This window comes from Mauremys mutica, unplaced genomic scaffold (assembly GCF_020497125.1).
Source record: "Mauremys mutica isolate MM-2020 ecotype Southern unplaced genomic scaffold, ASM2049712v1 Super-Scaffold_100166, whole genome shotgun sequence".
NCBI lineage: Eukaryota > Metazoa > Chordata > Testudines > Geoemydidae > Mauremys > Mauremys mutica.
The window spans coordinates 583,148-604,071 of NW_025423279.1; the positions used below are offsets into that span (position 1 = coordinate 583,148).

Sequence of the window (20,924 nt, forward strand, 5' to 3'; positions counted from 1 at the left end):
CTGCAGCATGGGGGTGGGTCGCCTGCTGGGATCATCTGGGCATATTTCACCTCGTCAGTTCCCTGCCATTGCCTTGGGGGCCCCTTGTTCGCTGCCTCTGGCACCCAGTTTAGCCTCCTTCCTGAGGGCTGAAACGCTTTGATCTGTCTAAGTTCTGTGGGATCAATACGTGTCATGGTGTAATTCTGTGTTATTCGGGGGTCAGACTAGCTGAGCTAATGGCCCCTTCTGCCCTTAAACGCCATGAAAACATTTCCCTGGTTTCTCCTTGCGCCTGACAGACACCACGGTGAGGGGCCCAAGAGAAGATCCTGGACACAGCGCTCTGGCTCTTACTTTACTTGGGGACGTCAGCACTTTCCTAGCAAAGCTGCTGCTAAAGCACTGGATTTGGGGAACGGTTCAGCTCCGGTTCAGAGATCTGCCTGCGGGGTGTGAACCTGCCACGAGGAGCGGGAAACGCAACCAGCAACGGGAGGCGTTGGCTGAGCTCCAGGCTGCCCCCGTGTGGCCAAAGCTTAGAACTGAGCAGCGGAGTTTAAAGCCGGCGCTGGGAGCGACCTGAAAACGCAGGGCACGAAGGCTCCTGCGTGTAACGCTTTTTGGGTGGCCAGCTGAGCGTAGCTGATAGCCGGAGTTCAGGGCTGCACCCCGGGGTGCTGAGCAGGTGTCTGTGCTCAGGTTGGCCTCACTATGATGGTTTCTGGGAAGTTTGGGGCCGCCAGTCTCCCTAGAGAGAGGGGAACCAGGCCAGAAAAGGAGGCTTTCAAAACTCTGGTACGAATTGCCAGTGGGACTGCCCCTGTGAAGAGCCGCTGCAGCCCCGCCAGGGAGAGCCGGTCTCTCTTTGTGCAGCCCCCTCCATTCCTCAGGACAAGGGTTGTGCTCAAAGATCTGTGCCCCGTGTTTTTACCTCCGTGTGAAGCGCGCAGAGCAAATAACCCTCAGCGCCTCAGCTCAGTTCCAGGCTCCACTTCCACCCGCTCAGGCAAGATGGTGCAGAGCAGGGCCGGCTTTAGGTCTATTCCACCAATTCCTCCGAATTGGGCCCCGCGCCTAAGAGGGCCCCAGTCCAGTGAGAATCCCATCCCTGGCTAGAGGCGCCTTTTTAAATTTTAGTCACCTGGCGGCGCTCTGGGTCTTCGGTGGCACTTCGGCGGCGGGTCCTTCAGTGCCGCCAAAGACCTGGCGTGAGCGAAGGACCTGCCGCCGAAGACTCGGAGCACCACCCGGTGAGTACAAGCCCCGCGCTTCCTAAAGCCGGCCCTGGTGCAGAGGAGCCCCTGGGTGGCTGTGGGCCTGGGGAGGATGGCTTTGGATTTTTCGGCCTGACTGCTACGGGGAGGAGACGGGTGAGCCCGGCCGGCTGCCTTCCAGGCTCATAGGAGGCCAGGCTTGAGCTGCCCGCCCGCGAAGCCAAAATCGCAGGCCTGCCGGCTCGCCCCCATTGTCCACAGAGGGTTGACCTGATGGCCCGAATTCTTGCCGGCCGCCGGCTCCACCCAAATGTACCCGACGCCGGATCACGCTCCCCAGCCCAAGCCACAGAGGAAGGCTTAATCCTCGGCACCCCAACCTAGGGGAGAGGCTTCACACTCCGCCGGCGCAGGGTGACCTTTGGGACTTCCCTGGACACCATCCTCCCACCGCCCACAGCCAGACCCCCCAAGCCCACCCCTCCGACAGGAAGGAGCAGGAGGACCACTCCGCCCAGGGGCACCACCACTCGAAGTCAGCTTCACTTGTTTTCTCTTCTACCCCTTTCCTCCCAAGTTATGCGCGCCTCATGGGAGCCGGCCCTGGGAAGACGCAGGCACGGCACTCTGACTGGCGCAAGCCAAACGCCCACACCGAGAGTTTAGCACGGGCTCTTGGGGCACTGGAGGAACCCCATGCAGACGCACTGACGGAGCTAAGCCTTAAGGTCAAGGGCTCTACCTGTGCAGAAAGCCAACTTGCTTGTGAAAAAGACTCCTCTTTTGGCTCCCCTTCCAAACTTCCAAATGCCTCCAAATGGGAAAACACACACACTGAAACACCCAAACGGTCCTAACGCTGGGGCCAGGCGAAAAAGAAAAGCAAGGAAAAGATTTCTAAATGGCCACCCTGCCAGAGTCGTACAGCTCCGCAAGTGAAACCCATGGGAGGGACATTACACAGAAAAGGGGAATGGAAAGCTGCCCAAACTGAGATGCTGTGGAAAGCTACAGCCCCATCGCTACTCCTACTCTGCACACTTCTTGCAACAGCTGATGAACGGCCAGGTGCTTTTCGCATCCAAGCTCACACCAGGGGAAGACCTTGAGAAGCTTCCCGTGGCTTGCCTGGTTCAGCTGGTCAGAGTGCGGCACTCGTGGAGGCAAGATGGTGCAGAGGAGCCCCTGGGTGGCTGTGGGCTTGGGGAGGGTGGCTTTGGATTTTTCGGCCTGACCGCTACGGGCAGCAAGGCCAAAAGTCAGATGGCCGGCTCTCCCGTCCACCACGCTCATCAGGAGCCCTTAGTCGACAGGCTCGGAGAATGCGGGCGGCGTCCCCCACTACCTCTCGCGTGCAAAGCGAGCGCTCTGCCGCTTGAGCTAATTCCCCGCTGCTGGCCTGACTCTCAGGCACCGGGCAAAAAAAGGCAAGGGCTCTGTGGCCTTAAGCAGAACACAGCCTAAAATGGGGAGGGGGGGCGCTACCCAGAGCTGGGGAAGGGGGTCCGAGTCCCAGCCACGCTCCTCGGCACAAACACCAACGCTCCCTCCCTGGAGTGTGTCTGGGCTGAGAGTTAGCCCCTGAAACAAGCACCAAACTTCAGAAGACAACGCAGGGATAGATCACTTGACGATTGCCTGCTCTGGCCATTGCCTCTGAAGCGCCTGGCATCGGTTACTGTCAGAAGACGGGATAGTGGCCTAGATGGACCATCGGTCTCACCCAGGAGGGCCATTCCTATCTTCACCACTTTCCTCTAACCCAAGCAAAGCCAGGAGCAGGCTCAGCAACTCTAGCAGACTCCCTGGCCCCTGGCCCAGCATAGAGCAAAACGACCCTGCCTCCGCCAGGATAGACAGCCACCGACTCCCTCTTCCAGAACAACGCAGCCCTTCCCCGCTTTGGCTGTCTCCAAGCTGTCTGCGTGCTCTGCTCTGCTGCACGGCTGCCATGCTGCCTGAGATCAGGAGGCTGCGAGGTCTCACGGTCTCAGCTGAGCTGGTATCGTGTGCCACCCCGCCCATCTCCTCATTCACTTCATGGACCCCTTGGATGTGAGTAATTCTGTATTTGAGTGGCTCTCCCTCCCGGCCAATGAGCTTGGCGTAGACTAGCAGGGAGGGAGGAGGAAAGGGATTGTGCTCCAGTGAGAGCTCAGAAAGAAAGGTGCAGGTCCCCCACTAGAGCCCAGCCCAGCAGAGCAAAGCAGAGCAGAGCAGGCTGGAAAATGTGTGTATGGGTCTGACTACTTCTCCCCTGCTCTTCCATTTGAGCTAACTTCCCCCAGCTGTCTCCAGCCTCCCAGTCAGCGCAAGGTGGAGAAGGGCTGGAGAGGAAGAGCTTTGTGCTCCGCAAGGGCTGGCTTTTTGGGAGCCAAGCGGGGAGAGGGATGGAGGCCACTGGAGGATCCATGGCTTCTAAAAGAAGGGCAAGAGAAGGCCCCGGGGCTGCCTTGCCGCTGGAGAACGCAGGCATTGATCCCGCTGCCTCTTGCATGCAAAGCGAGCGCTCTACCACTTGAGCTAATTCCCCTACCTTGGCAGGTGGTGTCTCAATCCATTCGATAACGGAGGCCACATCGTTCCCTGTGCCAGCCAGTGACTCCTTCCAAACGGGTCAGGCAAGGCAGGCCTTGCCGTTGGCCAGCTAGCTCAGTTGGTTAGAGCATGGTGCTAATAACACCAAGGTCATGGGTTCAAGCCCTATGCTGGCCACTCCAGGAGGGAGAGGGTGGCTTCTGCTCTTTTGGCTGACTGCTAGGGGTGGCAGAGGCCAAAACCAGGTGGGCCAGGAGCGGGCAAGAGCCCTGCTGGGCGCAGGCGCCGGGCAGGACCAAGCTCCTGACACCTCCTTGGGCTCCCCCCCCTGGGCTCCTCGCTCCACCTGCTGCCTGAAAGGAACTTGGAGACGGGTGAATACTCGGCACCCCAAGCTAGGGGAGAGGCTTCAAACTCCGCCGGCGCAGGGTGACCTTTGGGACTTCCCTGGACACCATCCTCCCACCGCCCACAGCCAGACCCCCCAAGCCCACACTCGAGCCCACCCCTCCGACAGGAAGGAGCAGGAGGACCACTCCGCCCAGGGGCACCACCACTTGAAGTCAGCTTCACTTGCTTTCTCTTCTACCCCTTTCCTCCCAAGTTATGCGCGCCTCACGGGAGCCAGCCCTGGGAAGACGCAGGCATGGCACTCTGACTGGCGCAAGCCAAACGCCCACACCGAGAGTTTAGCACGGGCTCTTGAGGCACTGGAGGAACCCCATGCAGATGCACTGACGGAGCTAAGCTTTATGGCCAAGGGCCCTACCTGTGCAGAAAGCCAACTTGCTTGTGAAAAAGACTCCTCTTTCGGCTCCCCTTCCAAACTTCCAAATGCCGCCAAATGGGAAAACACACACACTGAAACACCCAAACGGTCCTAACGCTGGGGCCAGGCGAAAAAGAAAAGCAAGGAAAAGATTTCTAAATGGCCACCCTGCCAGAGTCGTACAGCTCCGCAAGTGAAACCCATGGGAGGGACATTACACAGAAAAGGGGAATGGAAAGCTGCCCAAATTGAGATGCTGTGGAAAGCTACAGCCCCATCGCTACTCCTACTCTGCACACTTCTTGCAACAGCTGATGAACGGCCAGGTGCTTTTCGCATCCAAGCCCACACCAGGGGAAGACCTTGAGAAGTTTCCCGTGGCTTGCCTGGTTCAGCTGGTCAGAGTGCGGCACTCGTGGAGGCAAGATGGTGCAGAGGAGCCCCTGGGTGGCTGTGGGCCTGGGGAGGGTGGCTTTTGATTTTTCGGCCTGACCGCTACGGGCAGCAAGGCCAAAAGTCAGATGGCCGAATTTCCCGTCCACCACGCTCATCAGGAGCCCTTAGTCGACAGGCTGGGAGAATGCGGGCATCGCCCCGTCATATGTTTATTCCCCACTTCGAACTTTAGCATCCACAAGATGGGGACCTGCATGGGCCCCTCTCAACTTAAATCCTAGTTTAGATCTGGTAAAGCTGCCACCCTCTAGAAGTTCCAGTGTCTAGCACACGCCCTGTTCCCCCAAACCTTCCCTGGGGAACACAGATCCAAACTCCTTGACTCGTAACCCTAAGGGAAATAAACCATTCCCCCACCTTCTTCCCCCTCTCCTAGTTGTTGGGAAAGATACCTTGATTCAAACTCCTTGAATCAAACAAAGAGGGATTCACTTTTCCCCCTCCACTTCCCCTGAAAATCCAAACAAGGGAAGAAATCAATCAGGTTCTAAAAAGAAAAGGATTTTATTAAAAGCAAGAAAGAAAGTACACTATCTCTGTAACACCAGGATGGAAAAACCACAAGGCGTGCTGCAGGATAGCCCCTCCCCACCAAAAAGCAATGCCGTGACCCGGATTCGAACCGAGGTTGCTGCGGCCACTGCGCAAAGTACTAACCACTATACGATCACGGCCAGGTGCTGGGGGTACGGGAAGCAGCACACTGGAAAATGCTCAGCTCTGCGCTCTCGGGGCAGCCACCTACCTCGCCGGCGGCCACAGGTCTTTCTCAAGTCTCCCCATTACAGTCACAGGTCAAATGCTGAGCAAAGGAAAAAAGACAGGAAGCCAATCCCATGCCTGTCCCTTTTTCTGTCTTCCTCCACCCCTGGACCAAGTCCCTCCCCGTTTGTCTGGGCCATTGTCCTCATGCCCCTGGCCAGCCTATTTCCCTTTGCCGCTCTGAAACGTGCCACACGTGCAGGCCCCGAAGCTGGGCCCGGGGGCGGAAGGCCAGGGAGAGGCTTTGGCTAGGGCCAGCGTGTCCTTGCGAGGTAATTGTCTCTCTGGAGGTGAAAGTCATCAGTGCGGGGTGCGAAGGGAAGTGGCCGTAGAAGGAGAATGCAAGGCATGGGGTGGGCAGGCCAGGGATTTCTTTGTTCCCCCCTTGAAAAGGGGTCACCCTCCCCGCCAGCGAATCAAACCCCAGTCTCCCGCGTGACAGGCGGGGATACTCACCACTATACTAACGAGGAAAGGGGCACGGTGAGTGGACCCAGCTCCCACAGACCAGCTATGGTCAGCGTACACCTACACCGTCGCATGGGCCCCAGAAGGCAACAACACCCCTGGCCCTCTTCTGCTTCCCAAAGGCTTTGGCCGCAGCAACAGCCCTGGGAAAAGCCCTGGCCCTCCTCACCTGCCCTTGCCCAGCAGGACGCCTTTTCGGGCCTACACAGCTCCTCACACAACACCCACCTGGGACCTTGCCCTCACCTACCAGCTCAGCAGCACCTTTTTTCCTCTCAAAACCTCCTCTTGCCACCCTCCCCCTTCCACACTTCACACTCACCTCATCACAAACTCACCCACGGCCCCTTTGGCTTCCCAAGCGCCTCTGGAGGGACGCAGCTTCCCAGGCACGCAGATCCGGCTGATGGCTCCCAAGTGTGCAAGTCCGTCCCCGCAGAGCAGCCTCATAGTGTGACCTTGAAGAAACTGTGGAAAACGGGACAGGGGTGGGGGGGTAATAGGCTCCTATATAAGAAAAAGTCCTCCCGGACCTGCCTGTCCCTTTAAACATGGGACATCTGGTCACCCTGGAGCAGCCCCACACTCCTGCTCCCCGGTTGGTGCGTTTGTAACCTGGGGGCTGAAGCCGACGCCAGAAAGGGAATTGAGCGAGCTTGGAGCTCTCCGGCGCCACCTGTTGGGAGCAGAGGGCAATGACTGAGCGGTGTCCTGGCTAATTTAAATGTCACCTGGTTCTCTGCTGGGTGGCTCCACGGCAGAGCTCGGGTGTGGCCTGAGTGTGGCAGCACCTTATTTGCATATTAAAAGCGGCAGTTTGGGGCCATTGGGGTAAAATATGAGTAAGTTTTGGGGTTGGGCCCCACATGTTTAGTGCAGGCTGTGGGGAGCCGGGCTGAGCAGAGCCTGCCCCGACGGGGAGTGTGTGTGGTCACCCTGAGCTGGGAGCGTGTGGCCAGACATGGGGAAGGGGCTGCGGGAGAAGCTTGGTTGTAGGAAGCAGAAAGTGTCTCCTTTCTTTTTTGGTGTTTGGGTGGGGGTTCTCGTTACCTAATGAAGAGCAGTGGTGGGGGAGGGGAATTGAGACGCTGCTTTGGGGGTTGCTGTGGGGTGTGACACGAGCCACCCGGTGCTGGCTGCTGCTGTGGGGCATAGGACAGGTGGGGGGTGGGGGGGCTGTTTGGGGGCTTGAGATGAGGGGCGGTTCCTGGTTGGCTGGTGCCAGCCTGCCTAGGGGTTTTTGACAGCTAATCACCCATTGGCCCTTGCGTGGGGCGGGTCTCTGAAAGCTGGTATCCCATTGGGCCCTCCCCAACTGACGTTTCTGACAGGCTCAGCTCCCATTGGTGACGTTGTCTGACAGCGATGCGGGGCGGAGCCGCCAGGGCCTTGTGCGCTCAGAGCTCAGCGCCGCCCGCGAGAAGCGGCGCGAGGCCGCGCGGGGCCGGGTCCTGCTGCCGGGTGGAGGAACCGAGACCGCAGCAGCGGCGCCGCCTCCCGCCTGGCGAGAAGCCGCAGCGCCGGGGGCGGGTGTCACAGGGCGCGAGGAGCTTCCGGGCGCGGCTGTTTCCTGCCGGTCGCGGGGTGACGGGTCCTGCCCGGGGCGGCCGGGGGCCGCGGGGTCCCGATGGCAGCTGGGGGCTCTGGCGTCCGCCCGCGGCGGCTGGGAGCTGCGGGGCCACCTGCTCTGCCTGCGGTGTCTGAGCGCTGGGGGCCCCTCTCCTGCCTGTGGGGGCTGGGAGCTCCAGGGGCTTCGGCGCTGCAGGGTCTGTGAGCAATGACGTGGGGCTGCAGGGTCCTCCCACCATCAAGGCCTGTTGGGAAATCCTGGGTCCATCCGCAGCGGCTGGGAGCTCTGGGGTCCACTTGTAGGAGCTGCAGGGTCCATAGGCAGTGGGGTGGGGCTGTGGGGGCTCCCCGGCCACCCATGGCTGCTGGGAGCTCCAGGGTCTGCCTGTGGGAGCTCTGGGGGGATGAGGGGTTTGGGGTGGAGGAGGAGGCTGCAGTGTGGGGCTGAGGGATTCGCAGTGCAGGAGGGGGCTGTGAGTTGAGACAGGGGGTTGGGGTCCAGGATGTGGTGATGGCTCTGGGGTGAGGACAGGGATGAGGGGTTCCAGGTGTGGGAGGAAGCTCTGGGCTGGGGCAGGAGGTTGAAGTGCAGAGGGGTGAGGGCTCTGGGGTGCAAGAGGGGGCTCTGGGTTTCGGGGGGTTCAGGGCTGGGGCAAGGGGTTGGGGTGCAGACTTACCTCAGGTGGCTCCTGGTCAGCGGCGCAGCACGGGGGACCTACTGGCCACTTCCAGGGCACAGTGCGGTGCCCTAGGACACGTAGGGACCAGCCTGCCTGAGCCCCGCAGCACCGCTGACCGGACTTTATAACCCAGTCACCCCACTGGGAGCTCCAGGGTCCCCCTGTCCCATGTGGTGGCTGGGAGCTCTGGGATCCACTCACAGCAGCTGGGAGCTGTGGGGTCCATCCGTGGTGACATGGGCCTGTGGGAGCCCCTTCCGACACTGGTGGCTGATAGCTGTGAGGCCCCCACCGGCCGACAGCTCCAGTCTTGCTGCCCCAGGGCTGAGGTGGAAAATGTCACTGAGATCTCTGAAAGTCACAGTTTCTGTGACGCCATTTATATAATCTTAGCCTTAATAGTTGTTGACTGTCTCTCTCAATCTAGAGGTCTGTTCTAGGGCACATGGGACAGGGAAGACAGAAGCTCACCCCCCAGCACAGGTTTGGGCAGAAATGGCTCTTGGGCTATTTGCTGAGCATGCAGAGGACTTGTCCAGGCTGGTGGAGCAGCTCAGCCAGATGAGGAGCTGGAAGAAGGAGACCGGAGCAGCCTGGAGATCCCTCTTTTTCTCCACAGCCACTGCCTGTCAGCAGGATTCCTCCTTCTCCTCAGTGAGACCAAATCTAAGCACCTAGATAGCCGGTCCGTCCGCTGCACCCCAATCCCTCATGCCTGAGCCTCCCTGCCAAAGTCCTGTACCTGACTCCAGAGAATTGTCTCACGTCTCGCTGGGAACTCGACTTCTTGTGCCCAGAGAGTCTCGGCCCCCCTCAGTAGAGGACCTGAGAAACACAGTGTCTGCCTTTTCCAAATAAGTACTTGGAAAGGTTTTGTTCCTGTGACCACATGGCCTAATGGATAAGTTGTCTGACTTTGGATCAGGCGATTGAGGGTTCAAGTCTCTTCATGGTTGTGTTGGTGTAGTTTTACCTTTGTGCTGAAAGTCCTGCTCCCTTCAGGGCTGGAACCTCTTCTTGGCCGCTCAGGCCAATGCTCTGGCTTCAGCTAGAGCCCCGGGAAGGAGTTGTGGGTGGGTGTCACAAAGGCTGGGGCATGAGCCCCAGGTGCTTCCAGTCTCACCTTTGCCCTTCCTGACTTGCCAAAGAAAATGGGCAGCTGCCCGGGCTAGAGTGTGGAGCAGTTTCCCTCTTCCAAGTGTGCACCTGTCCCTGTGCTGGACGGTACTTGCTAAATAGCACCTTGGGAGCCTGGGTGTTTCTCTGCTTCTCGCCAGCTGGGGAAAAGCCTCTTGGGGTAAAATCTCCTGCCCCACTGCCAAAGTGAGCACCGTGAGTGGGAACGGTCAGAGGCCCCACCAGGGGGGCTGGCCCTGCTTTCCTACCATCTTCTGATATTGGCCACAAAGCAGCAGCAGCTGGCTGTGGGTGGTTTTCAGTGGGTGTTCGGCATGCCAGGGAGCAGGGAGCAGCCTGGCTGGGTGTCTCTGTGGCTGTCTGCTGGCCACGCATAGGCATGGTTCTCCCCTCCTCTTGCCCTGCCCTTGGTTGCTCTGTGGCTTTTAAGCCGTCCCTTGGAGCTGTCAGCACCAGCCGCCTCTGTCCTAGGTGCCCAGAGGAGGAGAGGTGCTGGGCTCCAGCCTGGGACTCTTCCTCCCTCCTGCATTTTTCTGACTATGAAACCTGACCCTGACACCCCTTTCTTCAAGCGCCATGTGGGCAAGAGAAAAAGTGTGGTAGAAAGCACAAGGGCCAAACGTGTGGGCATAAAAAATCCCAAACACCCAGTCAAACCATAGCCACTTCTAGACCCCATTCCAACCAAAGACCTGGCTCCAGGGGGTATGAGTCACTCAGCACAAGGTAAACAACTCATTTTCATACAGCTGGAGATAGGAAAGCACTTGGATCTCCAGGGATTTACCACAAGGTCCCACTGAGATTTGAACTCAGATTTCAGCATGCCAACCATTACACCATGGGCCCAGCTTGTGCTAGTTTCTCTGAACATTGGTGACCCTATCATAGAATACCAGGGTTGAAAGAAACCTCAGGAGGTATCTAGTCCAACCCCCTACTCAAAGCAGGGCCAATCCACAGACAGATTGTTATCCTAGATCCCTACATGGCCCTCTCAAGGACTGAGCTCACACACCTGGGTTTAGCAGGCCAATACTCAAACCACTGAGCTCTCCCTCCCTCACAGGCCCAGCTTGTGTAAGGGACTGTTGGCCCTTTACTAAAACTGAGTGGGGTTTTTTGGTTGGCTAGTTCCCAGTCCCAATAGAAGGGGGAAGGGCCAATGGGAAATCAGGACCTGGAGACTGACAGGCCCCTGGGGCGATGGTCACCAACTGGTAGGGAACAAGTGAGAATTTGTTAATGAGTAAAATTCCTGGTGAAAATTGGCAAAGCTGTGGAGAGTTTGAAATGTTCCAGTGAATTTACACATGAAGATACAAACAGAGAGACAACTAGAGAGAAAGAGACCATCACAGACTGCACAGGCCCACACAGACATAAACAAAAACCAAACCCACACAGCACACAGAGCCATAGACACACAAGGGAAAGCCACACAAAACATAGAACAAATCCACACCAAAAAATACAGCAAAAGCCCACAACAGGAAAGCACAAAAACCACATACCAGAATACATAGCAAAAAACAATCTGCATGCAAAAGTCATACACCCACACACAAAACTATATGGCATCCACAAAAATCACACAGGACCCACATGCACATCAACATGACAGACAACAAAAAAACCCCAACATACAGAAAGCCAGGCAGGGTTTGAGTCTCACAGCGAAGAGGGTGAACCCACAGGTGGTTTGGGGAGCAAAGACTGAGGGGGAGTCGGGGGCAGTGCTCTGGGCTCTGCTCGACCCCTCCTGACACAGGCGGCTGGTGGAGAGCAGAGCCTGGGAGATCTGTGGAATCTGCCCTGCTCTCTGTAAAGCAAGGGGACCTCGGTGTCTTCTGAGCTGCAACTGTATTTTCTGCAGGGCAAAATGATTGGCAGAAGCCATTTGCTTAAAGGAAACTAGTGCTGTAGATGAAGTTTGAACTCACAACCTCAGCATGACTCCTCTCAGCACTGCTCTGTAAGTACTGGACACTAACCCATTGCACCCCTGGACCCTGCTTTCAGGAGCTTGTCTCCATGTTTCATGGATGGATTAGCGGAGCGGGGGGGGGTTGCATTAGCTAAAACAAATCCATATTGGCTGCAGGATGGCAGCAGCAGAGGTGGGGAGCCTCCTTCCATGTGATAGAGCTGGTTCCCCCTTCCGTTGCTGAGGGGAAGGTTGGTGCTTTGAGCCCACCCGGTGCTGGAATGTCTCATGGATGAGATTAACGGGACTGAAGGGAGGGGAAGTCTTTTCTATCCCTGCCTAGCTCCATTGGCCTCCTGTGGCCCTTTCGGCTCTCTGCTCCCCTGTTGGGGAGCTGCAGAGACAAGCCCCCATCTGGGTGAGTCACCGAGAGGCTGTGTCCCATGGCGTGTGTGGGGGAGAGGGGGAGGGGTGGGATGGGGCTCAAGGGGAGAAGGTTGTGTGTGACAGTGTGGGCGAGGGGGAGGGTGTGTTCCTTAGGATAGAAATAATGGAAAACACAGGGGCAGTGACAGTGAAGCCCCGTGTCTGAGTGTTATGACCCTGTGTGGTGCTGCCGTTCACCTTCCCCTCCTATGGTCTCAGCTTTCATTGAATCCAGCATTTTTTCACCTGTCCCCACCACAGAGGTGTCCCACATTCCTCAGCTACCAAGTGTCCCTCTTAGAGACGCCGAGGACCGGAACTGATTTCAGCTGCTGGACAGCTCTGCTAGGTCTTTATTCATTTGCACAGGAAAATGCTGAGTATTTAAATTCATTTCAAGCCCCCTGCCCCCATTCAGCGAACTCCTGAACATACTGGAGATGGGTCTGGAAATTGATTTTCATTTGAAAAAGTTTTTAAAGGGAATCACTTGGATTGGAACTAGAAACCTATTATTCTAGAAGGAAACATTCACCCACTGACCTACACTCACAACAGAGAGTGCCCTGGATAGCCCAGAGCAGGAACAGTTTTTAACCTGGGGGTTAGTAAACTTTCTCTCTTCTATACAAACACCACAGCTTACAAACTCCCCACCCCCGCTCTGTGTCACCAGAGCACAACAACAACTCTCCTTGGGGCACACACAGCTCCCCAGCTCCCTGCCTGTCAGTCTCTCCAGCGATGCTCCAATCCCTTAAAGCAGGGTCTCAACCACAATTTACCTTAGGGCCGGTGCCAGTCCTCCAGTCCTCCCAGTGGGCCAATAATGTCACTCATATTGCCCAGAACCCGCCCCCCAAAACTCCACCCTCCACCTGCCTAAGGCTCTGGGAGGGAGTTTGTATAGGGGGAGGAGGTCTAGGGTGCAGGCCCTGGGCTGGAGATTGTGGTGCAGGCTCTGGGGGGAGTTTGGTGCAGAAGGGGTGAGAGGCTGGTCTCTGGGAGGGAGTTTGGGTGGGGGAGGGGTTCTGGAGTGCAGGCTCTGGGGGGAGTTTGGGTGCAGAAGGGGTGAGAGGCTGGTCTCTGGGAGGGAGTTTGGGTGGGGGAGGGGGTCTGGAGTGCAGGCTCTGGGTGGGGTGTGGGTGCAGATGGGGTGTGCGGCTGGTCTCTGGATGGGAGTTGGGGGGGGGGGAGGAGGTCTGGGGTGCAGGCCCTGGGCTGGGGTTTGGGATGCAGGAGGGGTGCAGGCTCTGGGGGGAGTTTGTGTGGGGGGAGGAGGCCTGGGGTGCAGGCCCTGGGCTGGGGCTGGGGATTGGGGTGCAGGAGGGGTGCAGGCTCTGGGGGGAGTTTGGGTGCAGAAGGGGTGAGATGCTAGTCTCTGGGAGGTAGTTTGGGTGGGGGAGGGGTTCTGGAGTGCAGGCCCTGGGCTGGTGTTTGGGATGCAGGAGTGGTGCAGGCTCTGGGGGGAGTTTGGGTGCAGAAGGGGTGAGAGGCTGGTCTCTGGGAGGGAGTTTGGGTGGGGGAGGGGTTCTGGAGTGCAGGCTCTGGGGGGAGTTTGGGTGCAGAAGGGGTGAGAGGCTGGTCTCTGGGAGGGAGTTTGGGTGGGGGAGGGGTTCTGGAGTGCAGGCTCTGGGTGGAGTTTGGGTGCAGAAGGGGTGAGAGGCTGGTCTCTGGAAGGGAGTTTGGGTCGGGGGAGGAGGTCTGGGGTGCAGGCCCTGGGCTGGGGTTTGGGATGCAGGAGGGGTGCAGGCTCTGGGGGGAGTTTGGGTGGGGGGAGGAGGCCTGGGGTGCAGGCCCTGGGCTGGGGCTGGGGATTGGGGTGCAGGAGGGGTGCAGGCTCTGGGGGGAGTTTGGGTGCAGGAGGGGTGAGAGGCTGGTCTCTGGGAGGGAGTTTGGGTGGGGGAGGGGTTCTGGAGTGCAGGCCCTGGGCTGGCGTTTGGGATGCAGGAGTGGTGCAGGCTCTGGGGGGAGTTTGGGTGCAGAAGGGGTGAGAGGCTGGTCTCTGGGAGGGAGTTTGGGTGGGGGAGGGGTTCTGGGGGGCAGGCTCTGGGATGGAGTTTGCAGCACCGTAACATGGGCGAGGCGAGTGAGGCACTTGCCTCGGGTGCGCAAAGTGGAGGGGCGCAGCTCTACCCCGATCAGCGGCGCTTCATCAGCAGCTCTATTGCTGCCGCTTCTTCGGCAGCAATTCAGCAGTGGGTCCTTCTCTCCGAGAGGGACTCAGGGACCCGCTGCCCAATTGCCGCCGAAGGATGAATGAAGCAGCGGCGGCAATTGGGCGGCAGGTCCTTCCCTCCAACAGGGACTCAAGAACCTGCCGCCAAAGAGCCTGGAGCCGGCCCTTGCCTCGGGCACAAAAATTCCTTGTTATGGCTCTGGGAGTTTGGGTGCTGGGTGCAGGCTCTGGGCTGGGGCAGGGGGTGGGGGAACAGGAGGATGGGTGGGGGTGCAGGCTCTGGGTGGGAGATTGGGGCAGGTGGGAGGGGGGGTGTGGAGGGAGAGGGCACAGGCTGTGGGAGGGAGTTGGGGGCAGGCGTGTGTGGAGGGGGGTGCAGGCTCTGGGAGGGAGTCAGGAGTGTGGTGCTTACCTGGGGCTCCAAGGCGGGGCGGGCTGGGGGGCCTCCGTGTGCTGCTGCCCCCAGGCATCACCCCCACAGCGTCCCATTGGCCACAGGGGTGATCAGGCAGAGGCAGCGTGCGGAGGCACAGACCCACCCTGCCCTGCCATGGGGAGGGGCCGGCAGCCACTGGAGCAAGCAGGCAGATGCTGCTCAGCTCCACTGCACTGCTGGGGTCCCTGGGGGGGAACGCCTGGGGGCGGCAGGTGGGGCCAAGGGAGTGACCTGGTCCCAAAACTGCTGGAGCCCCACGGGTGAGACCTGGGAACCAGGACTGCCAGCCAGACAAACACCTTTAAGAGGAGGTGTCCCTCTCCCTGTCAAAAACTGACCTTCCTCCTTCAGTTCAGTGACAGCCTGAATTGTTCCTTATCCCGGCAGAGCCAGAGGACTGAAACAGCAACATCAAACCCCTATGTAGCTCGCAGGAATGGACATAAACACTCCCTGGTATCTGAGGAGATGTTCAGCTTTGCCCTTGGTCAACTACAAGGCTAAAGGGAAAGGAGGTGGCGCCAGTTATAAAGAGTGAAACACGACACATCATAGTTATGCCCACGGTGGCTGCAAAATCTTTTTTTGTACTTCTTCCTATCAGCAGTGTATTGTTTTCTCTGGAGTCTAGACCTTGACCAAGAAATTTGTACTTTGCTAAAATAATCGACTACCCCTGGTGAAGACAATGGACTTAACACCCACTAGGGTGTCCCTACACAGGTACAAGTACTAACAACAGTGGCTGCCTTTTAGCCTTAGATTTTAATCAGGGCAATAAATTGAAACAACCCCCTGTTAAATCATTTCTCAGCCCGAGTCCTTCACCCACATTCCCTAGAGCATTGGGCCACCATGTAGTGAAACAGCTGTGTATTGAGTAGTTGTGGCCAAGTGGTTAAGGCAACGGACTAGAAATCCGTTGGGGTCTGTCCGCACAGGTTCAAATCCTGTTTGCTACACAAACACTGCACTGTTGTTATTATTACTGGAGTCTTAGTACCTGAGCATCCACAGTGCAAACTGGAGCCAGATCTACTTTCACTCTGTCTACACTTAAAACGCTGCTATGGCACTGCTATAGCACTTTGGAGTAGACAGTGACTGGAGGGGTTTTCCCATCTCTGTAATAGCTACATGGACAGAACAATTCTTCCTTTTCTTTAGCACTAACTAACCCGGGCTTAGGTCACCGTAACTCTATGGGTTTGGCGGGGGGGTTCACACCCTGAGAGATGTCACTCTGCCAGTTCAGTGCCCAGCGTACACCAGCCCTTAGATCCCTCTTGGTATTTCAATGCAGGTACTGACCTGTGAGAGGAAAACATCAGCTCACAAACACAGAGACTGAATTCCCCACATTCAATCTCTCTGCACTCTCCAGAAAATCACGAAATTCAATTCATTCTTGCTAGGCCAGAGAAAAAATAAGTGACACCAAGTTTTTGGCTTGGTTAAATAAAATTAAGTATTTAATTAATATGGTAAAAATCTGCACTGATTCCTCTAACTAACACCACAGCGTGAAATAGGAACAGAGACAAAGCTTGTCAGTGACGACTAATTTCACAAATGATCTTCCCATTATTAATTTCCACGCCGCCCCCATTGGAGGTCTGGGCATCTCCAGTGTCACTGCTCTGCATTCACCTTCCCCTTAGAATTGTTCTCGGACATTCCCAAATTTGGAAAATTGTGCAGGTCAGAATGTGAATAGTGACCCCGTCTCCTTCCTGCACCTGCTCCACAGCAGCTTCTCCACCTGCAGAGTCACCCCAGCACTGCAGTGCAGCCGCCCAGGGTTCAGCAGGGGCCCCTGGCAAGGACAGTGGGTGCAGCTAACAGCCCGGTGTGCCTGGCCCTGAGGCAGCTGTAAAAAGGCAGCCCCCCCCCCACAAGTACAGAGACTGAATTCCCCAACTTTAACATCATGACCCCCTGTAGAAAGCCACACGTGTCAGTTGTATTTTCACAGGGAGATGCAAAAATCAAGTGACACCAATTTTTAAGTTGAGTAAAAAAAGTTGAGGAGATAGTTATTAACCTCCCAAAAATACACTAAAGATCCCTCAACATAACACCTGAAGGTGAAATATGAACAGAGACAAACCTTGTCAGCAAAGGCTCATTTCCCAAACGATCCTCAAAATGTTACTAATTCCCACCCCTCCTCCACAGGAGCTCTGTGCAGTGTAACTGTTCTGCAGGCAGCTTCCCATTCAATGCTGTTGTGGGACATTCCCAGGCCATGCAATGTACCAATGACAGAATTTGAAGAGCAAACCTGGCTCCCCGCACCAGGCGGGATTTGAGTGTTTTGTCCCTGTCATTTAGTCTTTGTCAATAGTACAGACGCCATGGGCAGGACTCCAGGCTCTGCTTGAGGGATCCTGGCACAGGGGCTGGGTGGGAGAAAGGATTGTAGATTCTGACCTGAGCTCTGGAGAGGAGGTAATAAGTGAAGGGGGCATTTCTGACTCTGCCCCTCCTCAGTGTCCCTGGGCTGGAATTCTACATTCCACAGGGCCAAATGAGGGGGTGACACCACTTGGCTAATGAAAACCAGTGCTCCAGGTGAGGCTTGAACTCACAACCTCAGCATAGCTCCTCTCAGCACTGCCCTATAAGTACTGTGCACTAACCAATTGTGCCACTGGAGGACCTGTTAATTGCTGTTCTCCCTGTTCCCTAGGCTGATAAAGGCGAGGAGTGACCTCAAAACAGTTTTTTTGGTAGCGACAAGTGTTGTACTCGGTGGGGTGGATCCTTCTTAAGGCTTCCAGGCACCAATTGACCCTTTTGTTCTTCCCTGTGTAATAACAGAGCTGGTTAAGACTCAATGCAGAGCCTTGCTGCAGACCAACAGAGCTGAAATCACTGAGAACCAGCTCTAAGCATTAGTCCTGCTTTGGGACAGTGTCTCTCATGCAACAAACTGCCCAGTCTGCGCTAGCAGTGAGGCTCCCTCACTAACAGCTGAAATCAGGGAGAGCTGTGTGAAGTGCAGGGCCCCAGGGGTCCCTGAACAGGGGGGAACAACACCCCAGGGCTTTTAAACATGGGAGGGCTCTGCCTTGCCACTTTGTAATGACCGTAAGGGCAGGAGGAAGGGGCAGCATAGGAGTCTATGTAGCTCTGATTTTTGTCTTCTGACAGTAGCCAATACCAGGTGCCCCAAAAGCCACTCACCAAGGTACCACTAGGAGTTGAACCCAGGATCTCCTGTTTACAAAACAGGTGCTTTAACCAGCTAAGCCATGGTGCCTGCTGTTACTTACAGTATCGTGTCTGCACACACCTGACTCTCTGCCAGTCCCCACTGGGCCCTGACAAGTGTTGCTCGTGTTTGGCTTCTGTAAAGCAGAGGAGCAGGTGAAGTTTTGCTCCCAAGGTGTGTGTGTGATTCTTTGGACACGTCTACACTATGAAATTAGGTTGGTGTAATTACATTACTTAGGCTGGCAATGCAGTTCTATCAACCTAATCCCAGTGCAGATAGCGGCTCAGCTGTCAGAACTTTCCCTTGGAGCAGGGGGACACTGAAAGGGGAGGGGTCCAGCCTCTGTAGCAGAAATACAGGGCAGGCGAGTTCACAGCAGGCATGGTGGGATACTGGTGGAGACCAGTCATGGTGATATAATGACCAGCAGCATTTACACTGACAATTTATCGCTTGAAGTTTGCTGCAAAAAGCTCTAGGCCTCTCATCGAGGTGGTTTTATTTTGTCACCAAAACAGGGCAGTTTTGTCGCCAGACGTGGCATTGCAGTGTGTGCACCAGCCACAAGCTGCCGAACGAGGGTGCGTTGTCTGTTTTTCACTCACCTGAGCAATATAATTCTGCTGAAAGAATTAGTGCAGAGCTGGCCAAAGATTCACACACACACACAGCTTGCAAGGAAAACTTCAGCTGCTCCTCTGCTTTGCAGTATCCAAACACATGCAAAGCGTGTCAGGCCCCAGTGGGGCTGGCAGGGAGTCAGCTGTGGGCAGACACTGTGCCTTAGTTATAAGCAGGCACCATGGCTTAGCTGGCTTAAAGCACCTGCCTTATAAACAGGAGATCCTGGGTTCAACTCCTAGTAGTACCTTGTTGAGTAACTCTTGGGGTACCTGGTATTAGCTACTGTCAGAGAACAAAAGACAGCATTGGGTGGGCCTTTGGTCCAGCCCAGTATAGCTGTTTTTATGGTTTAAATTACACTCACAGGCTCTGATGATAGAGTTACTGAAAGTTTGGGAGTTAAGAGCTGATAGGTCAGTGGTCCAGCCTGTCACAGATGACCCCCCTCCCCCTGGGACAGGGGCAGGTCTGGGCTCTCATACCAAATGTTCACTGTGGCTGCCAGAATCTGTGAGCAGCTCATTTAGTTTGCACCGAGGGTTGAGTCCTGCTTTGTGCACCGTGTGTGAGAATGAAAATCCTAAACTGCCCTTTGAAATAACGAATGCAGCAGGACGTGTTATTGTCCCTGCCCCAAAGCAGACAGACCAATGGAGAAATGCCATTGAGTCCAGGGTAATACTCCACTGCCATTTTACCTTTTTTGCTTGCTAAACTCCCTCCCAACCTTGAGGGCTCCCAGAGCCCGATATTGAGCTTGAGCTGAGATGTCTACTTTTAAACGCGCTCTCTGTGTGACTGCACATGGCTAAGCAAAGAGAACAAACCCCCAATCCCCCCTGTGCTTTGGGGGCCAGGTTTGCGGTGGGAATCCTGTAGTTCAGATGACTTCACGCCTGGGCATTGTGATTCTTTACCAGTTTCTCTGGCATTGGGGCAGTTGTGTGCTCACAGCTGTGATGGCCGAGTGGTTAAGGTATTGGAGTTGAAATCCAACAGGGTTCCCCTGCGCAGATTCAAATCCTGATCACAGCGAGGCCTGTGTTTTAGCCAGTCTCGAACCCGGGCAACACCTCTGTACAACCCCCTGAGACACTTCCCACCCCAAGTAAATCCTGTTCTGCTCCTTTCATAGAGATGCCTGGGACACCACCTCACACTGTGTCCCTGAGGGGTCAGGCAAATTCTCAGCACCTGAACCGTCTGCCACTCACCTGGTGCCCCATAGATCAGCCATAGCCCTGGTTCTGCTCCTCTCTCTAGAGTGCGAAAGGAGCCAAGTCAGCGACTCCATGGGAGCTACGGGGCTGCAGAACCAACAGAGAAAAAATAGGTGCTCAGCCCCCACTGGCAGCCAGCTCCACTCGCACACTACAGGCCTCGGATCTAAAAGGGGAGTGTGACGTCTGGTGGTCAGAGCGGGTGGCGGGTTTGGTGGTCAGAATTCCTGGGTTCTATCTCCAGCCCTGGGAGAGGAGTGGGGTCTAAAGCAGGGGGACTGGGAGCCAGGACTCCTGGGTTCCATTGGGGAGCCTGTTTTTTTCTGTGCTTCCCTCCCTAGAGATCCCAGCCCAGACCCCTAGTGGAGAGTGAGTGGAGGAAGTTGCTCTCCCACTTCAAAAACATGATTCAACCCCCCCCCGATCCCCAACCGTGGGCTGTTCCATTATGGACCCCTCTCTCCCAAAGGGAGACAGTAGAAGCCCCGCCCACCAGAATCAAGGGGGGCGTGTCTAGTTGCACCCGCAACAAGCCCACTCATGGTTGTAAAGAAATCCCACCCAGCCCCCTGCTAGGACAGGATCTCCTGCTCCCACCTGTTTCCTTATCACCATGAGCTGCTCCCCACCAGGCACCACACCCCAGTCACACGCCCTTGGTCACTATGCAGCTCAGTGGCAATCACTGCCCCGAAGTGACTCCGGTGCAGGCACCCTCAGCATGAACTCCCCACACCGGATTCTGTCCACACGCAGAGAATTCTCTCCGCCGGGCTCCTTCGGTTCCTCTCGCTGCTCTGCGTCCTGCCACCAGACACTGCTCATCTGCATAGCCCCGCCCATGGACACGTGACACCTTCTGTCGTTTTGGTCTCCAGTGAAGGAGTTGCCTGCGGGGGAGTGATCACGTCACCAGACGTCACAGCGGCCGGGCGGGGATCGTCTGTGAGCCCCGCGCTGGGGGCGGGGCTTCAGGGAGAGACCCAGCCCCATAGACAGCCTGGGGTAGGGAGACATTGGGGGAAGGGATGAGGGGATGGGGGGAGAAGGGGGGAGGGAGAGACCCAGCCCCATAGACCCATATGGGCAGGGAGATATTGGGGTCAGGAGGAGAGGAGAGGGGGTTGGCAGAGACCCAGCCTGGGGTGCAGGAGAAATGGGGTGGGGTGGAGGGAGACATGTCGGGTGGGGGTGTGGGTGTGTGAAATGTTGGTCCAGGGAATCTGAGTCACTCCCAGGACATGCTGTGCAGGGGGGAGCACAGGGGCAGGGAGAGAGCCCCAGCTCCAGCCCCACAGAGCCCCAGAGGGATATTGG

At 56.6% G+C, this 20,924-nt stretch overlaps 4 non-coding genes across 4 annotated transcripts; 2 read left to right on the forward strand and 2 right to left on the reverse strand.

Moving 5' to 3' along the window:
- Positions 1–3,837: 3,837 nt before the first annotated feature.
- On the forward strand, positions 3,838–3,911 carry TRNAI-AAU. Its single transcript has one exon. It is a non-coding gene; the product is annotated as a tRNA-Ile (tRNA).
- Positions 3,912–17,109: 13,198 nt separating this feature from the next.
- Positions 17,110–17,203, reverse strand: TRNAI-UAU. Its single transcript has 2 exons — positions 17,166–17,203; positions 17,110–17,145 (listed from the first exon to the last, which is right to left on the reverse strand). It is a non-coding gene; the product is annotated as a tRNA-Ile (tRNA).
- Positions 17,204–17,734: 531 nt separating this feature from the next.
- TRNAT-UGU lies at positions 17,735–17,808 on the reverse strand. Its single transcript has one exon. It is a non-coding gene; the product is annotated as a tRNA-Thr (tRNA).
- A 1,532-nt stretch (positions 17,809–19,340) lies between these two features.
- Positions 19,341–19,422, forward strand: TRNAS-UGA. Its single transcript has one exon. It is a non-coding gene; the product is annotated as a tRNA-Ser (tRNA).
- The last annotated feature ends 1,502 nt before the right edge of the window (positions 19,423–20,924 follow it).